Source organism: Nipponia nippon, unplaced genomic scaffold (genome assembly GCF_047370975.1).
Source record: "Nipponia nippon isolate SJK-2023a ecotype South Korea unplaced genomic scaffold, ASM4737097v1 scaffold_5, whole genome shotgun sequence".
Lineage (NCBI taxonomy): Eukaryota > Metazoa > Chordata > Aves > Pelecaniformes > Threskiornithidae > Nipponia > Nipponia nippon.
Genome location: NW_028262369.1, coordinates 99290601 through 99297756, shown reverse-complemented (window position 1 = coordinate 99297756; position 7156 = coordinate 99290601). Strand labels below are relative to the sequence as shown.

Sequence of the window (7156 nt, the reverse complement as noted above, 5' to 3'; positions counted from 1 at the left end):
ACATATGATGGTCACAGATCTCTGCTCCTGTTCTGAGCTCAGAGGCCACATTAAGAAATTGCCAGTCACTGGCAAGAATGCTGACACGTCAAAGTAAAATTCTATTGTTTATTTCAGATACCTGCAAGTTCTGAAGTGTTTCTGTTCATTTGACATACAAAGTAAGATCCCATACAAATCAAGAATTAGGAATAGCGTTTGCTCCTCCAGTGTCAGCCTGTGGTGAATTCACATCAAGGCCCTGATCCCCAAGACAGGACACATGGGGCAGGACATGCCATACCCACCGCCAGGCTGCCGGTGCCCGTGGTGCCCAGGGCAGTGCCAAGGGGCGGATGGCAACAGAGCACACGAAGCACAGCCCTTCAAGCTGCTCTTTGGGACATGCACCAGCCTTCCTGTTCTGGGGATAAGGAAACCCAGATCAGACAGCTAAGCATCAGGTGAGGGACCGGGGCAGCACTCGCATGACTCCTGCCCTTCACCTGCACCGCTCCAGCCAGCAGCAAGTACAGTGACCCATCTCTCAGCTGGAGTAAAGAGGTGCTGCTTCATCACCTTCAGTAAAATGACATAAGATGAAGATCTAGCCAGGTATTTTTGCTTAAAAACTGATAATTCAATCAATACATCCATGTAAAACCGCACATAGCTAGTGCATGCAAGGGTGTTCTCATCATTACAGCTATAGATACCTCGTCTCCTCCAGCCCTCCCCTGTTTCTGGCTGGCAGTAAGGTACTGCCACTTGCCAAATCCCTGTTCCTCAGCAATATGGATGTTAGAATAACTTGGATAGCAGACCCAGGGGCATATCAAACAATAATAATTAGTAATAAACAGTAATAGCAATGAAGAGCACTGACCTTTTACACGGCTGAGTGAAAAAAGCCACAAAGTGAATCTAATGATTCCCAGCAAGTTTAATGGGATTCACATCAGTCCCAGTCTGAAAAAAGTTATCCAAATGCCATTGAAACAATGATAATCTGCCTGTGGTCTCCCCCCAAGCAACATATGAAAAAAGACACTAACTTACACAAGGCTCTTTTCTCTGTATTTCAGCTTCCATGGTGTTCTCCTCACTGAACTCTAGGGAGTATCTAGAAAATAACCAGTTGCCAATTGCAAATACATACCTATGAGTTGCTTGTATATTAGTCAAATTTTCAGCACAACTTTATAGTAAGGAGGTTTTGCAATATTTTGCCTTCATTAAAAAGCACAGTTTTCCTTCTGCCCTTTTCCTTTCCCCATGCAGGCTGAAAAGAAGTTCACTGAACATCTTTGACATGTCATAGATGTCAGACAAATATACTAGTCATCTCAATTTTTTTTCCATTTCTGAAGTTTATCAAACATTTGGATCAAAACAAAAATATTACAGCTTTCCATCAAATCTCTATGTTCTTATTTGTCCCTAGAGAGGCAGCGCATCTGCGCAGGCTGCGTTGGGTCTGGAGAAGCACCGGGGCACAGCACGCTTGCGTGCAACCCCTGGGAACAGCAACGAGGAGGATGTTTCTCAGCAACTCTCCCACCACCTCCCTCCTCCAAATCAGCTTCTGCATTTTCACAGTGTTATTGATTCCCCATGGACTACTTGGGAATAACAAGTGCCCATTTGCAGGAAAAAGATCCTCTTTTTGAACACCCCCCAAGAAGAGGATGCGCTGCTGAAGGCAAGAGCAAGCCGATTCCTTTCTGAGCTCCTATGTTGATGTGATCTGTCACTGAAAATCCCTCTGGTTTCATTGCGTACAACCCACAGCTTCTTATAATATTTTGCCATACAGAGTTAAATTGCCTGTGTTCTCCCTCATGGTAAAAATCAGGAATCTCTATTTTTAGGGGAAATGAACTACCAAAGACAGATGACAATGTTCTTCCACATACAGCTGATAAGGGAATAATTGTCAAGATACACCTGGGATAAGAAGTGCCAATTAACTCTGGAGATGGCCACTTCCTTTGATGTTTTCTTCCTCATTAAGGTGCTGAAAATGCTTAAAGTTTGTGAAGCATTTGAATTATTACCATTTCTAGACATTAAACCAAACATATATGCATTTCTGCAGATCTTAAATCCCCCATCAACTGGCCTGGAGACCTCTAATGATTCTTTCATGTCATAAAAAGGGTACAAGTAGGTTCTTCCTTCTAAAGGGCATTTGCATGAAACCCAGGTTCCAGTGAAAGCCTTGATCTGTGCCTTCTCCATTTGAAGTCACAACTCCCAGCAATATCCCAGCTGGTTACTACAGACGTTAATTCTGCGCCCCAGGCACTGAACTTGCAGTATGCTGATGGGAAGTATCCAAGAGCAGTGGGAGCTTAAGATCAATCATACAAATGTTATCTAATCTAAAGGCTGGCAATATGTGGAGGTCCAGGGAATCTAATAGAATCAAGCATAGTCTTTCCTCGTCATAATGAGGAAATATGTAAACGTTGGAGACTCATTTTTTGAAAAGCATTGCTCAGCTAAAGCCCAAGTCCTCTTCCCTGGATAGAAATCAAAGTATAATCCTGTCGGTATTACTGTCGGAGGCAGGAAGAACAACTCATCGACTGAGATGGAGCAGAGTCAGACACCATGCTCGTGGAGCAGATTTCACAGGCTGTTAGCAACCCACGGATGACCCACACGCGACATCAGAGTAGCACGTCTGCTCTGTCAGAATTCAAGACGAGCATGAGGGAATCTCAGACCCCCTTTGGCTCTGCACAGGGAGGAGCAGCAATGCAGCACTGTCCTGCCTGCACCCTGAGGCCTCCCAGCTGAAAGCCCGTGTGTGTTGCAGTCAACCAGGTTTTGCTGCCATTAAAGGGCCAAAGAGAATCACATTTCTATAAACCTCTATTGACAGGAAAGTTGGTTGTAATGAGTAAACAAAGTGACACATCTTATCTACATCTACCCGATGCCCAAGAAGGGCACTGGAGAGTTGTAGCTTGTTGAGTGAAGAATGCAATAGGCCAGAACTGATAGAAGTGTCCACGCATTTGGTTAGAGAAATGCAGAATCCTGCACAAGCCCTTGTAGAAGGGAGTTGACCTTGACTGGGAGCCCAAGCTGCCGATTGAAGCAAGTGCTCTCACCACCCGCCAAAGCATTTGCTACATCTGCATTTCTCAGTTTACTATCCTAGGACAGAAATCTTTGACAGGCCTCAATCTCCTCCAAGCATGAAGGAAGAAGAGACGTGAAAATTGTGACAAGCCTTATGGAACAGGAAAAATCATTTTTGCCAGCCAGAAATGCATCTACCCTGTACAGTTAAATTGGTACCTAATAGAACGTGCTAAAAAGCTTATTACTTGGACATGCTATGATTTAAATAACATTTTCATAAATGTAAGTTGGCAGCACGCTCAGACATAAGGTGTCTATTTTTCATGACATTTCATGTGTATTTCCTAAAAATTATTTTATACTCCATAGTGAACTGTCTTGCATGAGGACACCCCATTTTGGAGAAGAAATGTGTACTGAATTAGCCTCCAGCTTTATCTTTTGGAACATCAAGTCTTGTTTTACAGACTCAGTCTGTTACAGAGGTGTAACAGTTTGTGAAGAAAGTCAGCAACAGAAAGACAAAGTGATATTTCATCGCCAGTTAAATAGCAGAAATAAAGAGAAACTCTGTATCAAGAGATCCACCTTGCAGTGCACCTTCACTGAAGACTTTGATATGCATTTTTTAAAAAAAAAAACAAACACCTTGTTTCATTATAAGCTACACTTAATTGCTATGCATCAATCTTTAAATTAGTGCAAATAAGTAGAAAGAAGTCATACATGGAATCTAAGGAGTACATTGTAAACGCCATGTGTGCCTTTGCTGCAAAGACAATAAATATTGATGTGTGACATCTTAAAACAGACCAAATCCTCATGCACAGAATTCACAGCATCGGTACGGAATAATACTGCTCAATAGCTAAGGGCTGCTGTTAAATGCTGGAAATTGTAGGTTGTATAAAGGTTTTTATCCCTTTTGTGCACCTGACCGTCTCAGCCACAAAGCTGTCAGGGACTGTTTAGATTCAGCTAAGGAAACGCTCCAAAACCAATCCTTTCCCCTGCAGATAACCAATGCTTTAGTCCCTCAATCTGAGCTATCAGGGACCTGCATCTTCGCTTGGACAATTGAGCCAGGCTGGTTAAAACGCAGCCTTCAATCGCAGGATTAGCGCTTTGCTCACTCATTTTGGCAGTCAGTTTGTCCCTTACAATGGGGGCTTACAGTCAAGGCTTACAACGACCAGACATACAGCGTCAAGACCTTTTCCAGTTTAAATCCTGATGTTGTGTCACCATGCCACATCCCTTCTTTTTACCTAGAATAAGTGACTGTAGGTTGTGACCATCTCCATGATGGGGCAAGAAACCAGAGCTTTGCTTTGGAGGGGCCAGTTTGGGAGCAGAGGTGCAGAAAGGATGATGGCACAGACATGCCTTTGTGTCTTCTCTGCATGCGTCCCCCCCGTTCAGAGCCATCTTTCACCTTCTCATCACGCCATAACTAAGAACTCTGTTTGCTCTAACTTGAAAAATTTTTAAACAGCTTCCCATCAGCCACACTACTAGGCAAAAAAACAGACTGCGGTTTGGGTATGCAGTCAGTCCTCTCACCAAACTGAGCTTGCTCAAGAGAAAACATGACATTTCCACCCAGACCTTTCTAGGAGGAGGACACAGCAGGTGGTACTTGCAGATATGACAGCGTGACCCAGCTGGCTAGCATTCTCCACTTGCAGCTCTGCCAAGTGCCTAAATCCCTTGCTTACTGCAGAAAGTTACCTCCTAAATACTTAAAGTTTCAGGCTAGCAGAATTATTTTGTCAAGCACATATCCCACTGGAGATCATTTATCCCCACTGGTACACAGAAGCATTCCTTACTGTGGCATGAAGGAAAAACATTTGCAACAACATGAAGACCACTTGTAACGCACAGACTCCTGCACCTAGTGCAGAAAACCAGTACCAGGCTGCAAACTGCGTTTCTTAAACACAAGTTTGTAGTTGCAAGCTGGAAATAACAGCCTGTAACTCCAGGTGTTGGGTAGACAACGTTGCTAACTCCCTAGCTCATAGGGCAGGAACACAGTAGATCATTATTTTTCGTGAATCTGGAAACACAGGATCAGCTGTAGTGAGCCAAGGTACACATTGGTAACAGAATAACGAGAAAATAATCAACAGTAACTGCTGCTTCCTCCTTCCCCACTGTATGTGGGCCCTCAGCAGTGTCAGGTCAGCATTTTGTCTCCAGCAGAGGGTATGTTCTTAAATACTACATTTCCAGTAATCCTTAAATTGTTCACGAATTCAGCTGCTATCAGTCTGCCAAGCAAGCAAATAAAAGCCTGTGCTACAGAGCAGAAGCTCTTATCCTGGCATTTGAGAACAGCTACAGATGAAGCGGAGCACGGGGAGCTCCTCGCACGCTGGGTTCAGATTCCGTGCCTCTGCTGCGCGAGGTTAAATGCCAAGCTCCCGTCTCCACAGAGATGGGCTACCGATCAATAGGAGAACTGCGCTGCCAAGCAATCGATTCCTTGCCTTCAAGGAGATTGAGATACTCTCACTTCTACTGAAGACAGTTATTAAGGTGCCTTGTTCTTCTAAATATTTCCTAATTACATTTTCTGAAATATTGCATTCATTTCACAAAATGTCCCTTAAATCTTATTTCCCCAGTGATTCAGCATTATCATTCATTCCACAGGAGGCACAGTAATACAAAACAGCGGAATAGCCACAAGCCACCTCAACACCTCCTCGTCACTCAAGAGGTCAGCTGTAAGATTCACAATTTAGTAATAAGATGAGTTAACAGACTGCTGCAAATAATCTGGTGGTTAACAGCAGGTGAGCTTTACGTGGAGCATCCATGAAGCCTATTTAGGAGGACACAGGCATTTTCACCTTTATCACCATAAAAAAAAAATCTTCATATGACCAAATGAAGCACAGAATACTTCATGTTATGAAGTAGAGAATTAAAACTTAGTGACACCACTGTAAGAGACAATTTCCAATCTCTGCTTTTGCGACCAGAAAGCAGGATAACGCATAACAAAAATACACAGTCACAAGCTGTACAGCAGAGAGTTTCTCTTTAATGAGTTTCCCCTGAAACATGTCGCTGACAGGAAAATTGGCAGGTTTTGCTCTGTGAAAGAGAGAGGCCCCCATTGCCCACCAGGGATGCTGCAAAAGAAGTAACACACCCCTGGTCTTGGGGCAAATGCATTCTGATTTTGCTACTTTCAGCAGCTTTCAAGTCACCAGTGTAATCTTGTTTCATGCAAAAAAAAAAGGCTTAGTTTTGTACAACAAAAATACAAGAATATTGAGGCAAAAAGAAACCCCCAGAGCCAGGAAACATTACCAAATTCATACTGAACTACTCAAAAGAAAAACAATACTTCAAACTCTAATTCTCACCCTCACGAGACAACCCAAACTCCAACAGCTATCATACCTTGATGGAGACAGAGTTAAAAACTCAGAAACAAAGAAAGTGAGCCACAGGGCAGCATTATTTGGGGAAACAGCATCTGATAATAAAACAAACTGGACATACCCCAAAGGTCTGAGTACTCACACCCATTCCCCCCCAAACTCTTAATGCCTTCTTTCCATCTTGCTTTTCTAACTTTTTCCCTCGAATCCAGATCATGCCCTAACCTGATAACTTTCCAAATCTTGACATCCTCACTGTCCAAGCCTCCACAAAGACAAAAGCAAAACAAACCCAGGCCTTTAGCAGCGCTGATTTTGAAAACCAGCTTCAGAAGCAACAGCCCAGCCAGCCTTCTCCATGCCTAATAGCCACTATAACTACCACAGCTGACCTAACTTATATGCAGAGGAGCTACTAACAGGTGTAGGTAATGATCACCCCCAACTGCCTCCCTGCAAAGCTGCATCTGGAAGGGTGATATGAAAAGCATTACAGCAATTACCAAAGCCTGGTAAATAATGTCTGTGTTTCTGCAAAAGATACCTTTCACCACTTAGACGAGGCTTTCCTACTTAGTCTTTGGAAAACACCTGGTCCTGCTTCTCCACCTTCCCAGCTCAAGCACTTGAACTGACACGATGGTCATCATCTTATGTCATTTTTCATCTTAAGGCGAAAA

The 7156-nt window shown here is 43.4% G+C and overlaps 1 long non-coding RNA gene across 1 annotated transcript; it reads right to left on the bottom strand.

Annotated features, from left to right (window-relative positions):
* Positions 1–874: 874 nt before the first annotated feature.
* LOC148052405 (uncharacterized) lies at positions 875–6791 on the bottom strand. Its single transcript, XR_015698919.1, has 3 exons — positions 6702–6791; positions 1039–1102; positions 875–948 (listed from the first exon to the last, which is right to left on the bottom strand). It is a non-coding gene; the product is annotated as an uncharacterized LOC148052405 (long non-coding RNA).
* Between the last annotated feature and the right edge of the window lie 365 nt (positions 6792–7156).